The sequence below is a fragment of the Schistocerca cancellata genome, chromosome 3 (genome assembly GCF_023864275.1).
Source record: "Schistocerca cancellata isolate TAMUIC-IGC-003103 chromosome 3, iqSchCanc2.1, whole genome shotgun sequence".
NCBI lineage: Eukaryota > Metazoa > Arthropoda > Insecta > Orthoptera > Acrididae > Schistocerca > Schistocerca cancellata.
The window spans coordinates 706,271,070-706,290,153 of NC_064628.1; the positions used below are offsets into that span (position 1 = coordinate 706,271,070).

The window sequence follows — 19,084 nt, forward strand, 5'->3', positions numbered from 1 at the left end:
GGTCTTGTCATGAATAGGTTCCTCGAAAACTTACTGTACCGTTCAAACCTAAGAAATAATGACAGTAGTATCCAGGAGAGACTCGTCCCAGATGTACTTGCTCTGGCGGGGGTGTAACTCAGTGGTAGAGTGTCTGCTTCGCATGCAGAAAGTCCTGGGTTCAAATCCCAGCTCCTCCAATTTTTGTTTCTCCGTGCAGCAGTACATGAAAACTTTTGCCTATCACCATATTCTATAAAATTCAGTGTACAAGATTCTTCCCCCAAGCAAGTGGATTTCGTACAGTTCGACCTCATGGCGGGAGGACGATGACCTGCAAGACCCTTGGCTGCGATCCTCCCATTGAAATGTTGCTCCAAAGCCTTCGGTATGGCGTGCGGAGTGCATCTCAAACATGTATTTGCAACTCACCGCGACAATCGTCTTTTGTTTTTTCGAGATACTGAAAAATGAAGGGGGCACCCGGGATTGAACCGGGGACCTCTCGATCTGCAGTCGAATGCTCTACGACTGAGCTATACCCCCTTTCACGATCTTCCTATTCCCATAACTTAACGAAAAATATTACACTCTGCCTGGCTAAAGACGTCTAATCGAGCAAAATATCGTGTAATCATTATCTCTCAGTTATATATTAGCGTTAAACGATATAAATATCAAAAATACTAGACACCTCGCGCCTGGAGAAAGTGCGAGTCGGCGCCTTCACCTTAATGTCAGAATGCGAAAATTGCACTAGTAGCTTTTTTCAAGCAAGTTCTGTTCGTCCGTTCTCTGTAATCGTTTGGTATCTGATTAAACTGACATACTCGCCTATGGCTTTCGTAAACGAAAATTTCATTGTGACCCCGACGTGATTTGAACACGCAACCTTCTGATCTGGAGTCAGACGCGCTACCGTTGCGCCACGGAGTCGACGCTGCTTCGGTCTTGTCATGAATAGGTTCCTCGAAAACTTACTGTACCGTTCAAACCTAAGAAATAATGACAGTAGTATCCAGGAGAGACTCGTCCCAGATGTACTTGCTCTGGCGGGGGTGTAACTCAGTGGTAGAGTGTCTGCTTCGCATGCAGAAAGTCCTGGGTTCAAATCCCAGCTCCTCCAATTTTTGTTTCTCCGTGCAGCAGTACATGAAAACTTTTGCCTATCACCATATTCTATAAAATTCAGTGTACAAGATTCTTCCCCCAAGCAAGTGGATTTCGTACAGTTCGACCTCATGGCGGGAGGACGATGACCTGCAAGACCCTTGGCTGCGATCCTCCCATTGAAATGTTGCTCCAAAGCCTTCGGTATGGCGTGCGGAGTGCATCTCAAACATGTATTTGCAACTCACCGCGACAATCGTCTTTTGTTTTTTCGAGATACTGAAAAATGAAGGGGGCACCCGGGATTGAACCGGGGACCTCTCGATCTGCAGTCGAATGCTCTACGACTGAGCTATACCCCCTTTCACGATCTTCCTATTCCCATAACTTAACGAAAAATATTACACTCTGCCTGGCTAAAGACGTCTAATCGAGCAAAATATCGTGTAATCATTATCTCTCAGTTATATATTAGCGTTAAACGATATAAATATCAAAAATACTAGACACCTCGCGCCTGGAGAAAGTGCGAGTCGGCGCCTTCACCTTAATGTCAGAATGCGAAAATTGCACTAGTAGCTTTTTTCAAGCAAGTTCTGTTCGTCCGTTCTCTGTAATCGTTTGGTATCTGATTAAACTGACATACTCGCCTATGGCTTTCGTAAACGAAAATTTCATTGTGACCCCGACGTGATTTGAACACGCAACCTTCTGATCTGGAGTCAGACGCGCTACCGTTGCGCCACGGAGTCGACGCTGCTTCGGTCTTGTCATGAATAGGTTCCTCGAAAACTTACTGTACCGTTCAAACCTAAGAAATAATGACAGTAGTATCCAGGAGAGACTCGTCCCAGATGTACTTGCTCTGGCGGGGGTGTAACTCAGTGGTAGAGTGTCTGCTTCGCATGCAGAAAGTCCTGGGTTCAAATCCCAGCTCCTCCAATTTTTGTTTCTCCGTGCAGCAGTACATGAAAACTTTTGCCTATCACCATATTCTATAAAATTCAGTGTACAAGATTCTTCCCCCAAGCAAGTGGATTTCGTACAGTTCGACCTCATGGCGGGAGGACGATGACCTGCAAGACCCTTGGCTGCGATCCTCCCATTGAAATGTTGCTCCAAAGCCTTCGGTATGGCGTGCGGAGTGCATCTCAAACATGTATTTGCAACTCACCGCGACAATCGTCTTTTGTTTTTTCGAGATACTGAAAAATGAAGGGGGCACCCGGGATTGAACCGGGGACCTCTCGATCTGCAGTCGAATGCTCTACGACTGAGCTATACCCCCTTTCACGATCTTCCTATTCCCATAACTTAACGAAAAATATTACACTCTGCCTGGCTAAAGACGTCTAATCGAGCAAAATATCGTGTAATCATTATCTCTCAGTTATATATTAGCGTTAAACGATATAAATATCAAAAATACTAGACACCTCGCGCCTGGAGAAAGTGCGAGTCGGCGCCTTCACCTTAATGTCAGAATGCGAAAATTGCACTAGTAGCTTTTTTCAAGCAAGTTCTGTTCGTCCGTTCTCTGTAATCGTTTGGTATCTGATTAAACTGACATACTCGCCTATGGCTTTCGTAAACGAAAATTTCATTGTGACCCCGACGTGATTTGAACACGCAACCTTCTGATCTGGAGTCAGACGCGCTACCGTTGCGCCACGGAGTCGACGCTGCTTCGGTCTTGTCATGAATAGGTTCCTCGAAAACTTACTGTACCGTTCAAACCTAAGAAATAATGACAGTAGTATCCAGGAGAGACTCGTCCCAGATGTACTTGCTCTGGCGGGGGTGTAACTCAGTGGTAGAGTGTCTGCTTCGCATGCAGAAAGTCCTGGGTTCAAATCCCAGCTCCTCCAATTTTTGTTTCTCCGTGCAGCAGTACATGAAAACTTTTGCCTATCACCATATTCTATAAAATTCAGTGTACAAGATTCTTCCCCCAAGCAAGTGGATTTCGTACAGTTCGACCTCATGGCGGGAGGACGATGACCTGCAAGACCCTTGGCTGCGATCCTCCCATTGAAATGTTGCTCCAAAGCCTTCGGTATGGCGTGCGGAGTGCATCTCAAACATGTATTTGCAACTCACCGCGACAATCGTCTTTTGTTTTTTCGAGATACTGAAAAATGAAGGGGGCACCCGGGATTGAACCGGGGACCTCTCGATCTGCAGTCGAATGCTCTACGACTGAGCTATACCCCCTTTCACGATCTTCCTATTCCCATAACTTAACGAAAAATATTACACTCTGCCTGGCTAAAGACGTCTAATCGAGCAAAATATCGTGTAATCATTATCTCTCAGTTATATATTAGCGTTAAACGATATAAATATCAAAAATACTAGACACCTCGCGCCTGGAGAAAGTGCGAGTCGGCGCCTTCACCTTAATGTCAGAATGCGAAAATTGCACTAGTAGCTTTTTTCAAGCAAGTTCTGTTCGTCCGTTCTCTGTAATCGTTTGGTATCTGATTAAACTGACATACTCGCCTATGGCTTTCGTAAACGAAAATTTCATTGTGACCCCGACGTGATTTGAACACGCAACCTTCTGATCTGGAGTCAGACGCGCTACCGTTGCGCCACGGAGTCGACGCTGCTTCGGTCTTGTCATGAATAGGTTCCTCGAAAACTTACTGTACCGTTCAAACCTAAGAAATAATGACAGTAGTATCCAGGAGAGACTCGTCCCAGATGTACTTGCTCTGGCGGGGGTGTAACTCAGTGGTAGAGTGTCTGCTTCGCATGCAGAAAGTCCTGGGTTCAAATCCCAGCTCCTCCAATTTTTGTTTCTCCGTGCAGCAGTACATGAAAACTTTTGCCTATCACCATATTCTATAAAATTCAGTGTACAAGATTCTTCCCCCAAGCAAGTGGATTTCGTACAGTTCGACCTCATGGCGGGAGGACGATGACCTGCAAGACCCTTGGCTGCGATCCTCCCATTGAAATGTTGCTCCAAAGCCTTCGGTATGGCGTGCGGAGTGCATCTCAAACATGTATTTGCAACTCACCGCGACAATCGTCTTTTGTTTTTTCGAGATACTGAAAAATGAAGGGGGCACCCGGGATTGAACCGGGGACCTCTCGATCTGCAGTCGAATGCTCTACGACTGAGCTATACCCCCTTTCACGATCTTCCTATTCCCATAACTTAACGAAAAATATTACACTCTGCCTGGCTAAAGACGTCTAATCGAGCAAAATATCGTGTAATCATTATCTCTCAGTTATATATTAGCGTTAAACGATATAAATATCAAAAATACTAGACACCTCGCGCCTGGAGAAAGTGCGAGTCGGCGCCTTCACCTTAATGTCAGAATGCGAAAATTGCACTAGTAGCTTTTTTCAAGCAAGTTCTGTTCGTCCGTTCTCTGTAATCGTTTGGTATCTGATTAAACTGACATACTCGCCTATGGCTTTCGTAAACGAAAATTTCATTGTGACCCCGACGTGATTTGAACACGCAACCTTCTGATCTGGAGTCAGACGCGCTACCGTTGCGCCACGGAGTCGACGCTGCTTCGGTCTTGTCATGAATAGGTTCCTCGAAAACTTACTGTACCGTTCAAACCTAAGAAATAATGACAGTAGTATCCAGGAGAGACTCGTCCCAGATGTACTTGCTCTGGCGGGGGTGTAACTCAGTGGTAGAGTGTCTGCTTCGCATGCAGAAAGTCCTGGGTTCAAATCCCAGCTCCTCCAATTTTTGTTTCTCCGTGCAGCAGTACATGAAAACTTTTGCCTATCACCATATTCTATAAAATTCAGTGTACAAGATTCTTCCCCCAAGCAAGTGGATTTCGTACAGTTCGACCTCATGGCGGGAGGACGATGACCTGCAAGACCCTTGGCTGCGATCCTCCCATTGAAATGTTGCTCCAAAGCCTTCGGTATGGCGTGCGGAGTGCATCTCAAACATGTATTTGCAACTCACCGCGACAATCGTCTTTTGTTTTTTCGAGATACTGAAAAATGAAGGGGGCACCCGGGATTGAACCGGGGACCTCTCGATCTGCAGTCGAATGCTCTACGACTGAGCTATACCCCCTTTCACGATCTTCCTATTCCCATAACTTAACGAAAAATATTACACTCTGCCTGGCTAAAGACGTCTAATCGAGCAAAATATCGTGTAATCATTATCTCTCAGTTATATATTAGCGTTAAACGATATAAATATCAAAAATACTAGACACCTCGCGCCTGGAGAAAGTGCGAGTCGGCGCCTTCACCTTAATGTCAGAATGCGAAAATTGCACTAGTAGCTTTTTTCAAGCAAGTTCTGTTCGTCCGTTCTCTGTAATCGTTTGGTATCTGATTAAACTGACATACTCGCCTATGGCTTTCGTAAACGAAAATTTCATTGTGACCCCGACGTGATTTGAACACGCAACCTTCTGATCTGGAGTCAGACGCGCTACCGTTGCGCCACGGAGTCGACGCTGCTTCGGTCTTGTTATGAATAGGTTCCTCGAAAACTTACTGTACCGTTCAAACCTAAGAAATAATGACAGTAGTATCCAGGAGAGACTCGTCCCAGATGTACTTGCTCTGGCGGGGGTGTAACTCAGTGGTAGAGTGTCTGCTTCGCATGCAGAAAGTCCTGGGTTCAAATCCCAGCTCCTCCAATTTTTGTTTCTCCGTGCAGCAGTACATGAAAACTTTTGCCTATCACCATATTCTATAAAATTCAGTGTACAAGATTCTTCCCCCAAGCAAGTGGATTTCGTACAGTTCGACCTCATGGCGGGAGGACGATGACCTGCAAGACCCTTGGCTGCGATCCTCCCATTGAAATGTTGCTCCAAAGCCTTCGGTATGGCGTGCGGAGTGCATCTCAAACATGTATTTGCAACTCACCGCGACAATCGTCTTTTGTTTTTTCGAGATACTGAAAAATGAAGGGGGCACCCGGGATTGAACCGGGGACCTCTCGATCTGCAGTCGAATGCTCTACGACTGAGCTATACCCCCTTTCACGATCTTCCTATTCCCATAACTTAACGAAAAATATTACACTCTGCCTGGCTAAAGACGTCTAATCGAGCAAAATATCGTGTAATCATTATCTCTCAGTTATATATTAGCGTTAAACGATATAAATATCAAAAATACTAGACACCTCGCGCCTGGAGAAAGTGCGAGTCGGCGCCTTCACCTTAATGTCAGAATGCGAAAATTGCACTAGTAGCTTTTTTCAAGCAAGTTCTGTTCGTCCGTTCTCTGTAATCGTTTGGTATCTGATTAAACTGACATACTCGCCTATGGCTTTCGTAAACGAAAATTTCATTGTGACCCCGACGTGATTTGAACACGCAACCTTCTGATCTGGAGTCAGACGCGCTACCGTTGCGCCACGGAGTCGACGCTGCTTCGGTCTTGTCATGAATAGGTTCCTCGAAAACTTACTGTACCGTTCAAACCTAAGAAATAATGACAGTAGTATCCAGGAGAGACTCGTCCCAGATGTACTTGCTCTGGCGGGGGTGTAACTCAGTGGTAGAGTGTCTGCTTCGCATGCAGAAAGTCCTGGGTTCAAATCCCAGCTCCTCCAATTTTTGTTTCTCCGTGCAGCAGTACATGAAAACTTTTGCCTATCACCATATTCTATAAAATTCAGTGTACAAGATTCTTCCCCCAAGCAAGTGGATTTCGTACAGTTCGACCTCATGGCGGGAGGACGATGACCTGCAAGACCCTTGGCTGCGATCCTCCCATTGAAATGTTGCTCCAAAGCCTTCGGTATGGCGTGCGGAGTGCATCTCAAACATGTATTTGCAACTCACCGCGACAATCGTCTTTTGTTTTTTCGAGATACTGAAAAATGAAGGGGGCACCCGGGATTGAACCGGGGACCTCTCGATCTGCAGTCGAATGCTCTACGACTGAGCTATACCCCCTTTCACGATCTTCCTATTCCCATAACTTAACGAAAAATATTACACTCTGCCTGGCTAAAGACGTCTAATCGAGCAAAATATCGTGTAATCATTATCTCTCAGTTATATATTAGCGTTAAACGATATAAATATCAAAAATACTAGACACCTCGCGCCTGGAGAAAGTGCGAGTCGGCGCCTTCACCTTAATGTCAGAATGCGAAAATTGCACTAGTAGCTTTTTTCAAGCAAGTTCTGTTCGTCCGTTCTCTGTAATCGTTTGGTATCTGATTAAACTGACATACTCGCCTATGGCTTTCGTAAACGAAAATTTCATTGTGACCCCGACGTGATTTGAACACGCAACCTTCTGATCTGGAGTCAGACGCGCTACCGTTGCGCCACGGAGTCGACGCTGCTTCGGTCTTGTCATGAATAGGTTCCTCGAAAACTTACTGTACCGTTCAAACCTAAGAAATAATGACAGTAGTATCCAGGAGAGACTCGTCCCAGATGTACTTGCTCTGGCGGGGGTGTAACTCAGTGGTAGAGTGTCTGCTTCGCATGCAGAAAGTCCTGGGTTCAAATCCCAGCTCCTCCAATTTTTGTTTCTCCGTGCAGCAGTACATGAAAACTTTTGCCTATCACCATATTCTATAAAATTCAGTGTACAAGATTCTTCCCCCAAGCAAGTGGATTTCGTACAGTTCGACCTCATGGCGGGAGGACGATGACCTGCAAGACCCTTGGCTGCGATCCTCCCATTGAAATGTTGCTCCAAAGCCTTCGGTATGGCGTGCGGAGTGCATCTCAAACATGTATTTGCAACTCACCGCGACAATCGTCTTTTGTTTTTTCGAGATACTGAAAAATGAAGGGGGCACCCGGGATTGAACCGGGGACCTCTCGATCTGCAGTCGAATGCTCTACGACTGAGCTATACCCCCTTTCACGATCTTCCTATTCCCATAACTTAACGAAAAATATTACACTCTGCCTGGCTAAAGACGTCTAATCGAGCAAAATATCGTGTAATCATTATCTCTCAGTTATATATTAGCGTTAAACGATATAAATATCAAAAATACTAGACACCTCGCGCCTGGAGAAAGTGCGAGTCGGCGCCTTCACCTTAATGTCAGAATGCGAAAATTGCACTAGTAGCTTTTTTCAAGCAAGTTCTGTTCGTCCGTTCTCTGTAATCGTTTGGTATCTGATTAAACTGACATACTCGCCTATGGCTTTCGTAAACGAAAATTTCATTGTGACCCCGACGTGATTTGAACACGCAACCTTCTGATCTGGAGTCAGACGCGCTACCGTTGCGCCACGGAGTCGACGCTGCTTCGGTCTTGTCATGAATAGGTTCCTCGAAAACTTACTGTACCGTTCAAACCTAAGAAATAATGACAGTAGTATCCAGGAGAGACTCGTCCCAGATGTACTTGCTCTGGCGGGGGTGTAACTCAGTGGTAGAGTGTCTGCTTCGCATGCAGAAAGTCCTGGGTTCAAATCCCAGCTCCTCCAATTTTTGTTTCTCCGTGCAGCAGTACATGAAAACTTTTGCCTATCACCATATTCTATAAAATTCAGTGTACAAGATTCTTCCCCCAAGCAAGTGGATTTCGTACAGTTCGACCTCATGGCGGGAGGACGATGACCTGCAAGACCCTTGGCTGCGATCCTCCCATTGAAATGTTGCTCCAAAGCCTTCGGTATGGCGTGCGGAGTGCATCTCAAACATGTATTTGCAACTCACCGCGACAATCGTCTTTTGTTTTTTCGAGATACTGAAAAATGAAGGGGGCACCCGGGATTGAACCGGGGACCTCTCGATCTGCAGTCGAATGCTCTACGACTGAGCTATACCCCCTTTCACGATCTTCCTATTCCCATAACTTAACGAAAAATATTACACTCTGCCTGGCTAAAGACGTCTAATCGAGCAAAATATCGTGTAATCATTATCTCTCAGTTATATATTAGCGTTAAACGATATAAATATCAAAAATACTAGACACCTCGCGCCTGGAGAAAGTGCGAGTCGGCGCCTTCACCTTAATGTCAGAATGCGAAAATTGCACTAGTAGCTTTTTTCAAGCAAGTTCTGTTCGTCCGTTCTCTGTAATCGTTTGGTATCTGATTAAACTGACATACTCGCCTATGGCTTTCGTAAACGAAAATTTCATTGTGACCCCGACGTGATTTGAACACGCAACCTTCTGATCTGGAGTCAGACGCGCTACCGTTGCGCCACGGAGTCGACGCTGCTTCGGTCTTGTCATGAATAGGTTCCTCGAAAACTTACTGTACCGTTCAAACCTAAGAAATAATGACAGTAGTATCCAGGAGAGACTCGTCCCAGATGTACTTGCTCTGGCGGGGGTGTAACTCAGTGGTAGAGTGTCTGCTTCGCATGCAGAAAGTCCTGGGTTCAAATCCCAGCTCCTCCAATTTTTGTTTCTCCGTGCAGCAGTACATGAAAACTTTTGCCTATCACCATATTCTATAAAATTCAGTGTACAAGATTCTTCCCCCAAGCAAGTGGATTTCGTACAGTTCGACCTCATGGCGGGAGGACGATGACCTGCAAGACCCTTGGCTGCGATCCTCCCATTGAAATGTTGCTCCAAAGCCTTCGGTATGGCGTGCGGAGTGCATCTCAAACATGTATTTGCAACTCACCGCGACAATCGTCTTTTGTTTTTTCGAGATACTGAAAAATGAAGGGGGCACCCGGGATTGAACCGGGGACCTCTCGATCTGCAGTCGAATGCTCTACGACTGAGCTATACCCCCTTTCACGATCTTCCTATTCCCATAACTTAACGAAAAATATTACACTCTGCCTGGCTAAAGACGTCTAATCGAGCAAAATATCGTGTAATCATTATCTCTCAGTTATATATTAGCGTTAAACGATATAAATATCAAAAATACTAGACACCTCGCGCCTGGAGAAAGTGCGAGTCGGCGCCTTCACCTTAATGTCAGAATGCGAAAATTGCACTAGTAGCTTTTTTCAAGCAAGTTCTGTTCGTCCGTTCTCTGTAATCGTTTGGTATCTGATTAAACTGACATACTCGCCTATGGCTTTCGTAAACGAAAATTTCATTGTGACCCCGACGTGATTTGAACACGCAACCTTCTGATCTGGAGTCAGACGCGCTACCGTTGCGCCACGGAGTCGACGCTGCTTCGGTCTTGTCATGAATAGGTTCCTCGAAAACTTACTGTACCGTTCAAACCTAAGAAATAATGACAGTAGTATCCAGGAGAGACTCGTCCCAGATGTACTTGCTCTGGCGGGGGTGTAACTCAGTGGTAGAGTGTCTGCTTCGCATGCAGAAAGTCCTGGGTTCAAATCCCAGCTCCTCCAATTTTTGTTTCTCCGTGCAGCAGTACATGAAAACTTTTGCCTATCACCATATTCTATAAAATTCAGTGTACAAGATTCTTCCCCCAAGCAAGTGGATTTCGTACAGTTCGACCTCATGGCGGGAGGACGATGACCTGCAAGACCCTTGGCTGCGATCCTCCCATTGAAATGTTGCTCCAAAGCCTTCGGTATGGCGTGCGGAGTGCATCTCAAACATGTATTTGCAACTCACCGCGACAATCGTCTTTTGTTTTTTCGAGATACTGAAAAATGAAGGGGGCACCCGGGATTGAACCGGGGACCTCTCGATCTGCAGTCGAATGCTCTACGACTGAGCTATACCCCCTTTCACGATCTTCCTATTCCCATAACTTAACGAAAAATATTACACTCTGCCTGGCTAAAGACGTCTAATCGAGCAAAATATCGTGTAATCATTATCTCTCAGTTATATATTAGCGTTAAACGATATAAATATCAAAAATACTAGACACCTCGCGCCTGGAGAAAGTGCGAGTCGGCGCCTTCACCTTAATGTCAGAATGCGAAAATTGCACTAGTAGCTTTTTTCAAGCAAGTTCTGTTCGTCCGTTCTCTGTAATCGTTTGGTATCTGATTAAACTGACATACTCGCCTATGGCTTTCGTAAACGAAAATTTCATTGTGACCCCGACGTGATTTGAACACGCAACCTTCTGATCTGGAGTCAGACGCGCTACCGTTGCGCCACGGAGTCGACGCTGCTTCGGTCTTGTCATGAATAGGTTCCTCGAAAACTTACTGTACCGTTCAAACCTAAGAAATAATGACAGTAGTATCCAGGAGAGACTCGTCCCAGATGTACTTGCTCTGGCGGGGGTGTAACTCAGTGGTAGAGTGTCTGCTTCGCATGCAGAAAGTCCTGGGTTCAAATCCCAGCTCCTCCAATTTTTGTTTCTCCGTGCAGCAGTACATGAAAACTTTTGCCTATCACCATATTCTATAAAATTCAGTGTACAAGATTCTTCCCCCAAGCAAGTGGATTTCGTACAGTTCGACCTCATGGCGGGAGGACGATGACCTGCAAGACCCTTGGCTGCGATCCTCCCATTGAAATGTTGCTCCAAAGCCTTCGGTATGGCGTGCGGAGTGCATCTCAAACATGTATTTGCAACTCACCGCGACAATCGTCTTTTGTTTTTTCGAGATACTGAAAAATGAAGGGGGCACCCGGGATTGAACCGGGGACCTCTCGATCTGCAGTCGAATGCTCTACGACTGAGCTATACCCCCTTTCACGATCTTCCTATTCCCATAACTTAACGAAAAATATTACACTCTGCCTGGCTAAAGACGTCTAATCGAGCAAAATATCGTGTAATCATTATCTCTCAGTTATATATTAGCGTTAAACGATATAAATATCAAAAATACTAGACACCTCGCGCCTGGAGAAAGTGCGAGTCGGCGCCTTCACCTTAATGTCAGAATGCGAAAATTGCACTAGTAGCTTTTTTCAAGCAAGTTCTGTTCGTCCGTTCTCTGTAATCGTTTGGTATCTGATTAAACTGACATACTCGCCTATGGCTTTCGTAAACGAAAATTTCATTGTGACCCCGACGTGATTTGAACACGCAACCTTCTGATCTGGAGTCAGACGCGCTACCGTTGCGCCACGGAGTCGACGCTGCTTCGGTCTTGTCATGAATAGGTTCCTCGAAAACTTACTGTACCGTTCAAACCTAAGAAATAATGACAGTAGTATCCAGGAGAGACTCGTCCCAGATGTACTTGCTCTGGCGGGGGTGTAACTCAGTGGTAGAGTGTCTGCTTCGCATGCAGAAAGTCCTGGGTTCAAATCCCAGCTCCTCCAATTTTTGTTTCTCCGTGCAGCAGTACATGAAAACTTTTGCCTATCACCATATTCTATAAAATTCAGTGTACAAGATTCTTCCCCCAAGCAAGTGGATTTCGTACAGTTCGACCTCATGGCGGGAGGACGATGACCTGCAAGACCCTTGGCTGCGATCCTCCCATTGAAATGTTGCTCCAAAGCCTTCGGTATGGCGTGCGGAGTGCATCTCAAACATGTATTTGCAACTCACCGCGACAATCGTCTTTTGTTTTTTCGAGATACTGAAAAATGAAGGGGGCACCCGGGATTGAACCGGGGACCTCTCGATCTGCAGTCGAATGCTCTACGACTGAGCTATACCCCCTTTCACGATCTTCCTATTCCCATAACTTAACGAAAAATATTACACTCTGCCTGGCTAAAGACGTCTAATCGAGCAAAATATCGTGTAATCATTATCTCTCAGTTATATATTAGCGTTAAACGATATAAATATCAAAAATACTAGACACCTCGCGCCTGGAGAAAGTGCGAGTCGGCGCCTTCACCTTAATGTCAGAATGCGAAAATTGCACTAGTAGCTTTTTTCAAGCAAGTTCTGTTCGTCCGTTCTCTGTAATCGTTTGGTATCTGATTAAACTGACATACTCGCCTATGGCTTTCGTAAACGAAAATTTCATTGTGACCCCGACGTGATTTGAACACGCAACCTTCTGATCTGGAGTCAGACGCGCTACCGTTGCGCCACGGAGTCGACGCTGCTTCGGTCTTGTCATGAATAGGTTCCTCGAAAACTTACTGTACCGTTCAAACCTAAGAAATAATGACAGTAGTATCCAGGAGAGACTCGTCCCAGATGTACTTGCTCTGGCGGGGGTGTAACTCAGTGGTAGAGTGTCTGCTTCGCATGCAGAAAGTCCTGGGTTCAAATCCCAGCTCCTCCAATTTTTGTTTCTCCGTGCAGCAGTACATGAAAACTTTTGCCTATCACCATATTCTATAAAATTCAGTGTACAAGATTCTTCCCCCAAGCAAGTGGATTTCGTACAGTTCGACCTCATGGCGGGAGGACGATGACCTGCAAGACCCTTGGCTGCGATCCTCCCATTGAAATGTTGCTCCAAAGCCTTCGGTATGGCGTGCGGAGTGCATCTCAAACATGTATTTGCAACTCACCGCGACAATCGTCTTTTGTTTTTTCGAGATACTGAAAAATGAAGGGGGCACCCGGGATTGAACCGGGGACCTCTCGATCTGCAGTCGAATGCTCTACGACTGAGCTATACCCCCTTTCACGATCTTCCTATTCCCATAACTTAACGAAAAATATTACACTCTGCCTGGCTAAAGACGTCTAATCGAGCAAAATATCGTGTAATCATTATCTCTCAGTTATATATTAGCGTTAAACGATATAAATATCAAAAATACTAGACACCTCGCGCCTGGAGAAAGTGCGAGTCGGCGCCTTCACCTTAATGTCAGAATGCGAAAATTGCACTAGTAGCTTTTTTCAAGCAAGTTCTGTTCGTCCGTTCTCTGTAATCGTTTGGTATCTGATTAAACTGACATACTCGCCTATGGCTTTCGTAAACGAAAATTTCATTGTGACCCCGACGTGATTTGAACACGCAACCTTCTGATCTGGAGTCAGACGCGCTACCGTTGCGCCACGGAGTCGACGCTGCTTCGGTCTTGTCATGAATAGGTTCCTCGAAAACTTACTGTACCGTTCAAACCTAAGAAATAATGACAGTAGTATCCAGGAGAGACTCGTCCCAGATGTACTTGCTCTGGCGGGGGTGTAACTCAGTGGTAGAGTGTCTGCTTCGCATGCAGAAAGTCCTGGGTTCAAATCCCAGCTCCTCCAATTTTTGTTTCTCCGTGCAGCAGTACATGAAAACTTTTGCCTATCACCATATTCTATAAAATTCAGTGTACAAGATTCTTCCCCCAAGCAAGTGGATTTCGTACAGTTCGACCTCATGGCGGGAGGACGATGACCTGCAAGACCCTTGGCTGCGATCCTCCCATTGAAATGTTGCTCCAAAGCCTTCGGTATGGCGTGCGGAGTGCATCTCAAACATGTATTTGCAACTCACCGCGACAATCGTCTTTTGTTTTTTCGAGATACTGAAAAATGAAGGGGGCACCCGGGATTGAACCGGGGACCTCTCGATCTGCAGTCGAATGCTCTACGACTGAGCTATACCCCCTTTCACGATCTTCCTATTCCCATAACTTAACGAAAAATATTACACTCTGCCTGGCTAAAGACGTCTAATCGAGCAAAATATCGTGTAATCATTATCTCTCAGTTATATATTAGCGTTAAACGATATAAATATCAAAAATACTAGACACCTCGCGCCTGGAGAAAGTGCGAGTCGGCGCCTTCACCTTAATGTCAGAATGCGAAAATTGCACTAGTAGCTTTTTTCAAGCAAGTTCTGTTCGTCCGTTCTCTGTAATCGTTTGGTATCTGATTAAACTGACATACTCGCCTATGGCTTTCGTAAACGAAAATTTCATTGTGACCCCGACGTGATTTGAACACGCAACCTTCTGATCTGGAGTCAGACGCGCTACCGTTGCGCCACGGAGTCGACGCTGCTTCGGTCTTGTCATGAATAGGTTCCTCGAAAACTTACTGTACCGTTCAAACCTAAGAAATAATGACAGTAGTATCCAGGAGAGACTCGTCCCAGATGTACTTGCTCTGGCGGGGGTGTAACTCAGTGGTAGAGTGTCTGCTTCGCATGCAGAAAGTCCTGGGTTCAAATCCCAGCTCCTCCAATTTTTGTTTCTCCGTGCAGCAGTACATGAAAACTTTTGCCTATCACCATATTCTATAAAATTCAGTGTACAAGATTCTTCCCCCAAGCAAGTGGATTTCGTACAGTTCGACCTCATGGCGGGAGGACGATGACCTGCAAGACCCTTGGCTGCGATCCTCCCATTGAAATGTTGCTCCAAAGCCTTCGGTATGGCGTGCGGAGTGCATCTCAAACATGTATTTGCAACTCACCGCGACAATCGTCTTTTGTTTTTTCGAGATACTGAAAAATGAAGGGGGCACCCGGGATTGAACCGGGGACCTCTCGATCTGCAGTCGAATGCTCTACGACTGAGCTATACCCCCTTTCACGATCTTCCTATTCCCATAACTTAACGAAAAATATTACACTCTGCCTGGCTAAAGACGTCTAATCGAGCAAAATATCGTGTAATCATTATCTCTCAGTTATATATTAGCGTTAAACGATATAAATATCAAAAATACTAGACACCTCGCGCCTGGAGAAAGTGCGAGTCGGCGCCTTCACCTTAATGTCAGAATGCGAAAATTGCACTAGTAGCTTTTTTCAAGCAAGTTCTGTTCGTCCGTTCTCTGTAATCGTTTGGTATCTGATTAAACTGACATACTCGCCTATGGCTTTCGTAAACGAAAATTTCATTGTGACCCCGACGTGATTTGAACACGCAACCTTCTGATCTGGAGTCAGACGCGCTACCGTTGCGCCACGGAGTCGACGCTGCTTCGGTCTTGTCATGAATAGGTTCCTCGAAAACTTACTGTACCGTTCAAACCTAAGAAATAATGACAGTAGTATCCAGGAGAGACTCGTCCCAGATGTACTTGCTCTGGCGGGGGTGTAACTCAGTGGTAGAGTGTCTGCTTCGCATGCAGAAAGTCCTGGGTTCAAATCCCAGCTCCTCCAATTTTTGTTTCTCCGTGCAGCAGTACATGAAAACTTTTGCCTATCACCATATTCTATAAAATTCAGTGTACAAGATTCTTCCCCCAAGCAAGTGGATTTCGTACAGTTCGACCTCATGGCGGGAGGACGATGACCTGCAAGACCCTTGGCTGCGATCCTCCCATTGAAATGTTGCTCCAAAGCCTTCGGTATGGCGTGCGGAGTGCATCTCAAACATGTATTTGCAACTCACCGCGACAATCGTCTTTTGTTTTTTCGAGATACTGAAAAATGAAGGGGGCACCCGGGATTGAACCGGGGACCTCTCGATCTGCAGTCGAATGCTCTACGACTGAGCTATACCCCCTTTCACGATCTTCCTATTCCCATAACTTAACGAAAAATATTACACTCTGCCTGGCTAAAGACGTCTAATCGAGCAAAATATCGTGTAATCATTATCTCTCAGTTATATATTAGCGTTAAACGATATAAATATCAAAAATACTAGACACCTCGCGCCTGGAGAAAGTGCGAGTCGGCGCCTTCACCTTAATGTCAGAATGCGAAAATTGCACTAGTAGCTTTTTTCAAGCAAGTTCTGTTCGTCCGTTCTCTGTAATCGTTTGGTATCTGATTAAACTGACATACTCGCCTATGGCTTTCGTAAACGAAAATTTCATTGTGACCCCGACGTGATTTGAACACGCAACCTTCTGATCTGGAGTCAGACGCGCTACCGTTGCGCCACGGAGTCGACGCTGCTTCGGTCTTGTCATGAATAGGTTCCTCGAAAACTTACTGTACCGTTCAAACCTAAGAAATAATGACAGTAGTATCCAGGAGAGACTCGTCCCAGATGTACTTGCTCTGGCGGGGGTGTAACTCAGTGGTAGAGTGTCTGCTTCGCATGCAGAAAGTCCTGGGTTCAAATCCCAGCTCCTCCAATTTTTGTTTCTCCGTGCAGCAGTACATGAAAACTTTTGCCTATCACCATATTCTATAAAATTCAGTGTACAAGATTCTTCCCCCAAGCAAGTGGATTTCGTACAGTTCGACCTCATGGCGGGAGGACGATGACCTGCAAGACCCTTGGCTGCGATCCTCCCATTGAAATGTTGCTCCAAAGCCTTCGGTATGGCGTGCGGAGTGCATCTCAAACATGTATTTGCAACTCACCGCGACAATCGTCTTTTGTTTTTTCGAGATACTGAAAAATGAAGGGGGCACCCGGGATTGAACCGGGGACCTCTCGATCTGCAGTCGAATGCTCTACGACTGAGCTATACCCCCTTTCACGATCTTCCTATTCCCATAACTTAACGAAAAATATTACACTCTGCCTGGCTAAAGACGTCTAATCGAGCAAAATATCGTGTAATCATTATCTCTCAGTTATATATTAGCGTTAAACGATATAAATATCAAAAATACTAGACACCTCGCGCCTGGAGAAAGTGCGAGTCGGCGCCTTCACCTTAATGTCAGAATGCGAAAATTGCACTAGTAGCTTTTTTCAAGCAAGTTCTGTTCGTCCGTTCTCTGTAATCGTTTGGTATCTGATTAAACTGACATACTCGCCTATGGCTTTCGTAAACGAAAATTTCATTGTGACCCCGACGTGATTTGAACACGCAACCTTCTGATCTGGAGTCAGACGCGCTACCGTTGCGCCACGGAGTCGACGCTGCTTCGGTCTTGTCATGAATAGGTTCCTCGAAAACTTACTGTACCGTTCAAACCTAAGAAATAATGACAGTAGTATCCAGGAGAGACTCGTCCCAGATGTACTTGCTCTGGCGGGGGTGTAACTCAGTGGTAGAGTGTCTGCTTCGCATGCAGAAAGTCCTGGGTTCAAATCCCAGCTCCTCCAATTTTTGTTTCTCCGTGCAGCAGTACATGAAAACTTTTGCCTATCACCATATTCTATAAAATTCAGTGTACAAGATTCTTCCCCCAAGCAAGTGGATTTCGTACAGTTCGACCTCATGGCGGGAGGACGATGACCTGCAAGACCCTTGGCTGCGATCCTCCCATTGAAATGTTGCTCCAAAGCCTTCGGTATGGCGTGCGGAGTGCATCTCAAACATGTATTTGCAACTCACCGCGACAATCGTCTTTTGTTTTTTCGAGATACTGAAAAATGAAGGGGGCACCCGGGATTGAACCGGGGACCTCTCGATCTGCAGTCGAATGCTCTACGACTGAGCTATACCCCCTTTCACGATCTTCCTATTCCCATAACTTAACGAAAAATATTACACTCTGCCTGGCTAAAGACGTCTAATCGAGCAAAATATCGTGTAATCATTATCTCTCAGTTATATATTAGCGTTAAACGATATAAATATCAAAAATACTAGACACCTCGCGCCTGGAGAAAGTGCGAGTCGGCGCCTTCACCTTAATGTCAGAATGCGAAAATTGCACTAGTAGCTTTTTTCAAGCAAGTTCTGTTCGTCCGTTCTCTGTAATCGTTTGGTATCTGATTAAACTGACATACTCGCCTATGGCTTTCGTAAACGAAAATTTCATTGTGACCCCGACGTGATTTGAACACGCAACCTTCTGATCTGGAGTCAGACGCGCTACCGTTGCGCCACGGAGTCGACGCTGCTTCGGTCTTGTCATGAATAGGTTCCTCGAAAACTTACTGTACCGTTCAAACCTAAGAAATAATGACAGTAGTATCCAGGAGAGACTCGTCCCAGATGTACTTGCTCTGGCGGGGGTGTAACTCAGTGGTAGAGTGTCTGCTTCGCATGCAGAAAGTCCTGGGTTCAAATCCCAGCTCCTCCAATTTTTGTTTCTCCGTGCAGCAGTACATGAAAACTTTTGCCTATCACCATATTCTATAAAATTCAGTGTACAAGATTCTTCCCCCAAGCAAGTGGATTTCGTACAGTTCGACCTCATGGCGGGAGGACGATGACCTGCAAGACCCTTGGCTGCGATCCTCCCATTGAAATGTTGCTCCAAAGCCTTCGGTATGGCGTGCGGAGTGCATCTCAAACATGTATTTGCAACTCACCGCGACAATCGTCTTTTGTTTTTTCGAGATACTGAAAAATGAAGGGGGCACCCGGGATTGAACCGGGGACCTCTCGATCTGCAGTCGAATGCTCTACGACTGAGCTATACCCCCTTTCACGATCTTCCTATTCCCATAACTTAACGAAAAATA

At 45.6% G+C, this 19,084-nt stretch overlaps 62 non-coding genes across 62 annotated transcripts; 21 read left to right on the forward strand and 41 right to left on the reverse strand.

Annotated features, from left to right (window-relative positions):
- The first annotated feature begins 107 nt into the window (after window positions 1–107).
- Trnaa-cgc (transfer RNA alanine (anticodon CGC)) lies at window positions 108–179 on the forward strand. Its single transcript has one exon. It is a non-coding gene; the product is annotated as a tRNA-Ala (tRNA).
- A 274-nt stretch (window positions 180–453) lies between these two features.
- Trnac-gca (transfer RNA cysteine (anticodon GCA)) lies at window positions 454–525 on the reverse strand. The gene has a single exon. It is a non-coding gene; the product is annotated as a tRNA-Cys (tRNA).
- A 318-nt stretch (window positions 526–843) lies between these two features.
- On the reverse strand, window positions 844–915 carry Trnaw-cca (transfer RNA tryptophan (anticodon CCA)). Its single transcript has one exon. It is a non-coding gene; the product is annotated as a tRNA-Trp (tRNA).
- Window positions 916–1,033: 118 nt separating this feature from the next.
- On the forward strand, window positions 1,034–1,105 carry Trnaa-cgc (transfer RNA alanine (anticodon CGC)). Its single transcript has one exon. It is a non-coding gene; the product is annotated as a tRNA-Ala (tRNA).
- Window positions 1,106–1,379: 274 nt separating this feature from the next.
- Window positions 1,380–1,451, reverse strand: Trnac-gca (transfer RNA cysteine (anticodon GCA)). Its single transcript has one exon. It is a non-coding gene; the product is annotated as a tRNA-Cys (tRNA).
- A 318-nt stretch (window positions 1,452–1,769) lies between these two features.
- Trnaw-cca (transfer RNA tryptophan (anticodon CCA)) lies at window positions 1,770–1,841 on the reverse strand. Its single transcript has one exon. It is a non-coding gene; the product is annotated as a tRNA-Trp (tRNA).
- A 118-nt stretch (window positions 1,842–1,959) lies between these two features.
- Trnaa-cgc (transfer RNA alanine (anticodon CGC)) lies at window positions 1,960–2,031 on the forward strand. The gene has a single exon. It is a non-coding gene; the product is annotated as a tRNA-Ala (tRNA).
- Window positions 2,032–2,305: 274 nt separating this feature from the next.
- Trnac-gca (transfer RNA cysteine (anticodon GCA)) lies at window positions 2,306–2,377 on the reverse strand. Its single transcript has one exon. It is a non-coding gene; the product is annotated as a tRNA-Cys (tRNA).
- Window positions 2,378–2,695: 318 nt separating this feature from the next.
- Trnaw-cca (transfer RNA tryptophan (anticodon CCA)) lies at window positions 2,696–2,767 on the reverse strand. The gene has a single exon. It is a non-coding gene; the product is annotated as a tRNA-Trp (tRNA).
- Window positions 2,768–2,885: 118 nt separating this feature from the next.
- Window positions 2,886–2,957, forward strand: Trnaa-cgc (transfer RNA alanine (anticodon CGC)). The gene has a single exon. It is a non-coding gene; the product is annotated as a tRNA-Ala (tRNA).
- Window positions 2,958–3,231: 274 nt separating this feature from the next.
- Window positions 3,232–3,303, reverse strand: Trnac-gca (transfer RNA cysteine (anticodon GCA)). Its single transcript has one exon. It is a non-coding gene; the product is annotated as a tRNA-Cys (tRNA).
- Window positions 3,304–3,621: 318 nt separating this feature from the next.
- Trnaw-cca (transfer RNA tryptophan (anticodon CCA)) lies at window positions 3,622–3,693 on the reverse strand. Its single transcript has one exon. It is a non-coding gene; the product is annotated as a tRNA-Trp (tRNA).
- Window positions 3,694–3,811: 118 nt separating this feature from the next.
- Trnaa-cgc (transfer RNA alanine (anticodon CGC)) lies at window positions 3,812–3,883 on the forward strand. The gene has a single exon. It is a non-coding gene; the product is annotated as a tRNA-Ala (tRNA).
- Window positions 3,884–4,157: 274 nt separating this feature from the next.
- Trnac-gca (transfer RNA cysteine (anticodon GCA)) lies at window positions 4,158–4,229 on the reverse strand. Its single transcript has one exon. It is a non-coding gene; the product is annotated as a tRNA-Cys (tRNA).
- Window positions 4,230–4,547: 318 nt separating this feature from the next.
- Trnaw-cca (transfer RNA tryptophan (anticodon CCA)) lies at window positions 4,548–4,619 on the reverse strand. The gene has a single exon. It is a non-coding gene; the product is annotated as a tRNA-Trp (tRNA).
- A 118-nt stretch (window positions 4,620–4,737) lies between these two features.
- On the forward strand, window positions 4,738–4,809 carry Trnaa-cgc (transfer RNA alanine (anticodon CGC)). Its single transcript has one exon. It is a non-coding gene; the product is annotated as a tRNA-Ala (tRNA).
- Window positions 4,810–5,083: 274 nt separating this feature from the next.
- Window positions 5,084–5,155, reverse strand: Trnac-gca (transfer RNA cysteine (anticodon GCA)). The gene has a single exon. It is a non-coding gene; the product is annotated as a tRNA-Cys (tRNA).
- Window positions 5,156–5,473: 318 nt separating this feature from the next.
- Trnaw-cca (transfer RNA tryptophan (anticodon CCA)) lies at window positions 5,474–5,545 on the reverse strand. The gene has a single exon. It is a non-coding gene; the product is annotated as a tRNA-Trp (tRNA).
- Window positions 5,546–5,663: 118 nt separating this feature from the next.
- Trnaa-cgc (transfer RNA alanine (anticodon CGC)) lies at window positions 5,664–5,735 on the forward strand. The gene has a single exon. It is a non-coding gene; the product is annotated as a tRNA-Ala (tRNA).
- Window positions 5,736–6,009: 274 nt separating this feature from the next.
- Window positions 6,010–6,081, reverse strand: Trnac-gca (transfer RNA cysteine (anticodon GCA)). Its single transcript has one exon. It is a non-coding gene; the product is annotated as a tRNA-Cys (tRNA).
- Window positions 6,082–6,399: 318 nt separating this feature from the next.
- Trnaw-cca (transfer RNA tryptophan (anticodon CCA)) lies at window positions 6,400–6,471 on the reverse strand. Its single transcript has one exon. It is a non-coding gene; the product is annotated as a tRNA-Trp (tRNA).
- Window positions 6,472–6,589: 118 nt separating this feature from the next.
- Window positions 6,590–6,661, forward strand: Trnaa-cgc (transfer RNA alanine (anticodon CGC)). Its single transcript has one exon. It is a non-coding gene; the product is annotated as a tRNA-Ala (tRNA).
- A 274-nt stretch (window positions 6,662–6,935) lies between these two features.
- On the reverse strand, window positions 6,936–7,007 carry Trnac-gca (transfer RNA cysteine (anticodon GCA)). Its single transcript has one exon. It is a non-coding gene; the product is annotated as a tRNA-Cys (tRNA).
- A 318-nt stretch (window positions 7,008–7,325) lies between these two features.
- Window positions 7,326–7,397, reverse strand: Trnaw-cca (transfer RNA tryptophan (anticodon CCA)). Its single transcript has one exon. It is a non-coding gene; the product is annotated as a tRNA-Trp (tRNA).
- A 118-nt stretch (window positions 7,398–7,515) lies between these two features.
- Window positions 7,516–7,587, forward strand: Trnaa-cgc (transfer RNA alanine (anticodon CGC)). Its single transcript has one exon. It is a non-coding gene; the product is annotated as a tRNA-Ala (tRNA).
- Window positions 7,588–7,861: 274 nt separating this feature from the next.
- On the reverse strand, window positions 7,862–7,933 carry Trnac-gca (transfer RNA cysteine (anticodon GCA)). Its single transcript has one exon. It is a non-coding gene; the product is annotated as a tRNA-Cys (tRNA).
- Window positions 7,934–8,251: 318 nt separating this feature from the next.
- On the reverse strand, window positions 8,252–8,323 carry Trnaw-cca (transfer RNA tryptophan (anticodon CCA)). Its single transcript has one exon. It is a non-coding gene; the product is annotated as a tRNA-Trp (tRNA).
- Window positions 8,324–8,441: 118 nt separating this feature from the next.
- On the forward strand, window positions 8,442–8,513 carry Trnaa-cgc (transfer RNA alanine (anticodon CGC)). Its single transcript has one exon. It is a non-coding gene; the product is annotated as a tRNA-Ala (tRNA).
- A 274-nt stretch (window positions 8,514–8,787) lies between these two features.
- Trnac-gca (transfer RNA cysteine (anticodon GCA)) lies at window positions 8,788–8,859 on the reverse strand. Its single transcript has one exon. It is a non-coding gene; the product is annotated as a tRNA-Cys (tRNA).
- A 318-nt stretch (window positions 8,860–9,177) lies between these two features.
- On the reverse strand, window positions 9,178–9,249 carry Trnaw-cca (transfer RNA tryptophan (anticodon CCA)). The gene has a single exon. It is a non-coding gene; the product is annotated as a tRNA-Trp (tRNA).
- A 118-nt stretch (window positions 9,250–9,367) lies between these two features.
- On the forward strand, window positions 9,368–9,439 carry Trnaa-cgc (transfer RNA alanine (anticodon CGC)). Its single transcript has one exon. It is a non-coding gene; the product is annotated as a tRNA-Ala (tRNA).
- A 274-nt stretch (window positions 9,440–9,713) lies between these two features.
- Window positions 9,714–9,785, reverse strand: Trnac-gca (transfer RNA cysteine (anticodon GCA)). Its single transcript has one exon. It is a non-coding gene; the product is annotated as a tRNA-Cys (tRNA).
- Window positions 9,786–10,103: 318 nt separating this feature from the next.
- On the reverse strand, window positions 10,104–10,175 carry Trnaw-cca (transfer RNA tryptophan (anticodon CCA)). Its single transcript has one exon. It is a non-coding gene; the product is annotated as a tRNA-Trp (tRNA).
- A 118-nt stretch (window positions 10,176–10,293) lies between these two features.
- Trnaa-cgc (transfer RNA alanine (anticodon CGC)) lies at window positions 10,294–10,365 on the forward strand. The gene has a single exon. It is a non-coding gene; the product is annotated as a tRNA-Ala (tRNA).
- A 274-nt stretch (window positions 10,366–10,639) lies between these two features.
- Trnac-gca (transfer RNA cysteine (anticodon GCA)) lies at window positions 10,640–10,711 on the reverse strand. Its single transcript has one exon. It is a non-coding gene; the product is annotated as a tRNA-Cys (tRNA).
- Window positions 10,712–11,029: 318 nt separating this feature from the next.
- Window positions 11,030–11,101, reverse strand: Trnaw-cca (transfer RNA tryptophan (anticodon CCA)). Its single transcript has one exon. It is a non-coding gene; the product is annotated as a tRNA-Trp (tRNA).
- Window positions 11,102–11,219: 118 nt separating this feature from the next.
- Trnaa-cgc (transfer RNA alanine (anticodon CGC)) lies at window positions 11,220–11,291 on the forward strand. Its single transcript has one exon. It is a non-coding gene; the product is annotated as a tRNA-Ala (tRNA).
- Window positions 11,292–11,565: 274 nt separating this feature from the next.
- On the reverse strand, window positions 11,566–11,637 carry Trnac-gca (transfer RNA cysteine (anticodon GCA)). The gene has a single exon. It is a non-coding gene; the product is annotated as a tRNA-Cys (tRNA).
- Window positions 11,638–11,955: 318 nt separating this feature from the next.
- Trnaw-cca (transfer RNA tryptophan (anticodon CCA)) lies at window positions 11,956–12,027 on the reverse strand. Its single transcript has one exon. It is a non-coding gene; the product is annotated as a tRNA-Trp (tRNA).
- Window positions 12,028–12,145: 118 nt separating this feature from the next.
- On the forward strand, window positions 12,146–12,217 carry Trnaa-cgc (transfer RNA alanine (anticodon CGC)). The gene has a single exon. It is a non-coding gene; the product is annotated as a tRNA-Ala (tRNA).
- Window positions 12,218–12,491: 274 nt separating this feature from the next.
- Window positions 12,492–12,563, reverse strand: Trnac-gca (transfer RNA cysteine (anticodon GCA)). The gene has a single exon. It is a non-coding gene; the product is annotated as a tRNA-Cys (tRNA).
- A 318-nt stretch (window positions 12,564–12,881) lies between these two features.
- On the reverse strand, window positions 12,882–12,953 carry Trnaw-cca (transfer RNA tryptophan (anticodon CCA)). Its single transcript has one exon. It is a non-coding gene; the product is annotated as a tRNA-Trp (tRNA).
- A 118-nt stretch (window positions 12,954–13,071) lies between these two features.
- On the forward strand, window positions 13,072–13,143 carry Trnaa-cgc (transfer RNA alanine (anticodon CGC)). The gene has a single exon. It is a non-coding gene; the product is annotated as a tRNA-Ala (tRNA).
- A 274-nt stretch (window positions 13,144–13,417) lies between these two features.
- On the reverse strand, window positions 13,418–13,489 carry Trnac-gca (transfer RNA cysteine (anticodon GCA)). The gene has a single exon. It is a non-coding gene; the product is annotated as a tRNA-Cys (tRNA).
- Window positions 13,490–13,807: 318 nt separating this feature from the next.
- Trnaw-cca (transfer RNA tryptophan (anticodon CCA)) lies at window positions 13,808–13,879 on the reverse strand. The gene has a single exon. It is a non-coding gene; the product is annotated as a tRNA-Trp (tRNA).
- A 118-nt stretch (window positions 13,880–13,997) lies between these two features.
- On the forward strand, window positions 13,998–14,069 carry Trnaa-cgc (transfer RNA alanine (anticodon CGC)). The gene has a single exon. It is a non-coding gene; the product is annotated as a tRNA-Ala (tRNA).
- Window positions 14,070–14,343: 274 nt separating this feature from the next.
- Trnac-gca (transfer RNA cysteine (anticodon GCA)) lies at window positions 14,344–14,415 on the reverse strand. The gene has a single exon. It is a non-coding gene; the product is annotated as a tRNA-Cys (tRNA).
- A 318-nt stretch (window positions 14,416–14,733) lies between these two features.
- On the reverse strand, window positions 14,734–14,805 carry Trnaw-cca (transfer RNA tryptophan (anticodon CCA)). Its single transcript has one exon. It is a non-coding gene; the product is annotated as a tRNA-Trp (tRNA).
- Window positions 14,806–14,923: 118 nt separating this feature from the next.
- Trnaa-cgc (transfer RNA alanine (anticodon CGC)) lies at window positions 14,924–14,995 on the forward strand. Its single transcript has one exon. It is a non-coding gene; the product is annotated as a tRNA-Ala (tRNA).
- A 274-nt stretch (window positions 14,996–15,269) lies between these two features.
- On the reverse strand, window positions 15,270–15,341 carry Trnac-gca (transfer RNA cysteine (anticodon GCA)). The gene has a single exon. It is a non-coding gene; the product is annotated as a tRNA-Cys (tRNA).
- Window positions 15,342–15,659: 318 nt separating this feature from the next.
- Window positions 15,660–15,731, reverse strand: Trnaw-cca (transfer RNA tryptophan (anticodon CCA)). The gene has a single exon. It is a non-coding gene; the product is annotated as a tRNA-Trp (tRNA).
- Window positions 15,732–15,849: 118 nt separating this feature from the next.
- On the forward strand, window positions 15,850–15,921 carry Trnaa-cgc (transfer RNA alanine (anticodon CGC)). Its single transcript has one exon. It is a non-coding gene; the product is annotated as a tRNA-Ala (tRNA).
- Window positions 15,922–16,195: 274 nt separating this feature from the next.
- On the reverse strand, window positions 16,196–16,267 carry Trnac-gca (transfer RNA cysteine (anticodon GCA)). Its single transcript has one exon. It is a non-coding gene; the product is annotated as a tRNA-Cys (tRNA).
- Window positions 16,268–16,585: 318 nt separating this feature from the next.
- Window positions 16,586–16,657, reverse strand: Trnaw-cca (transfer RNA tryptophan (anticodon CCA)). The gene has a single exon. It is a non-coding gene; the product is annotated as a tRNA-Trp (tRNA).
- A 118-nt stretch (window positions 16,658–16,775) lies between these two features.
- Window positions 16,776–16,847, forward strand: Trnaa-cgc (transfer RNA alanine (anticodon CGC)). Its single transcript has one exon. It is a non-coding gene; the product is annotated as a tRNA-Ala (tRNA).
- A 274-nt stretch (window positions 16,848–17,121) lies between these two features.
- On the reverse strand, window positions 17,122–17,193 carry Trnac-gca (transfer RNA cysteine (anticodon GCA)). Its single transcript has one exon. It is a non-coding gene; the product is annotated as a tRNA-Cys (tRNA).
- Window positions 17,194–17,511: 318 nt separating this feature from the next.
- Trnaw-cca (transfer RNA tryptophan (anticodon CCA)) lies at window positions 17,512–17,583 on the reverse strand. The gene has a single exon. It is a non-coding gene; the product is annotated as a tRNA-Trp (tRNA).
- Window positions 17,584–17,701: 118 nt separating this feature from the next.
- On the forward strand, window positions 17,702–17,773 carry Trnaa-cgc (transfer RNA alanine (anticodon CGC)). The gene has a single exon. It is a non-coding gene; the product is annotated as a tRNA-Ala (tRNA).
- Window positions 17,774–18,047: 274 nt separating this feature from the next.
- On the reverse strand, window positions 18,048–18,119 carry Trnac-gca (transfer RNA cysteine (anticodon GCA)). Its single transcript has one exon. It is a non-coding gene; the product is annotated as a tRNA-Cys (tRNA).
- Window positions 18,120–18,437: 318 nt separating this feature from the next.
- Trnaw-cca (transfer RNA tryptophan (anticodon CCA)) lies at window positions 18,438–18,509 on the reverse strand. Its single transcript has one exon. It is a non-coding gene; the product is annotated as a tRNA-Trp (tRNA).
- A 118-nt stretch (window positions 18,510–18,627) lies between these two features.
- Window positions 18,628–18,699, forward strand: Trnaa-cgc (transfer RNA alanine (anticodon CGC)). Its single transcript has one exon. It is a non-coding gene; the product is annotated as a tRNA-Ala (tRNA).
- Window positions 18,700–18,973: 274 nt separating this feature from the next.
- Window positions 18,974–19,045, reverse strand: Trnac-gca (transfer RNA cysteine (anticodon GCA)). The gene has a single exon. It is a non-coding gene; the product is annotated as a tRNA-Cys (tRNA).
- Window positions 19,046–19,084: the final 39 nt, after the last annotated feature.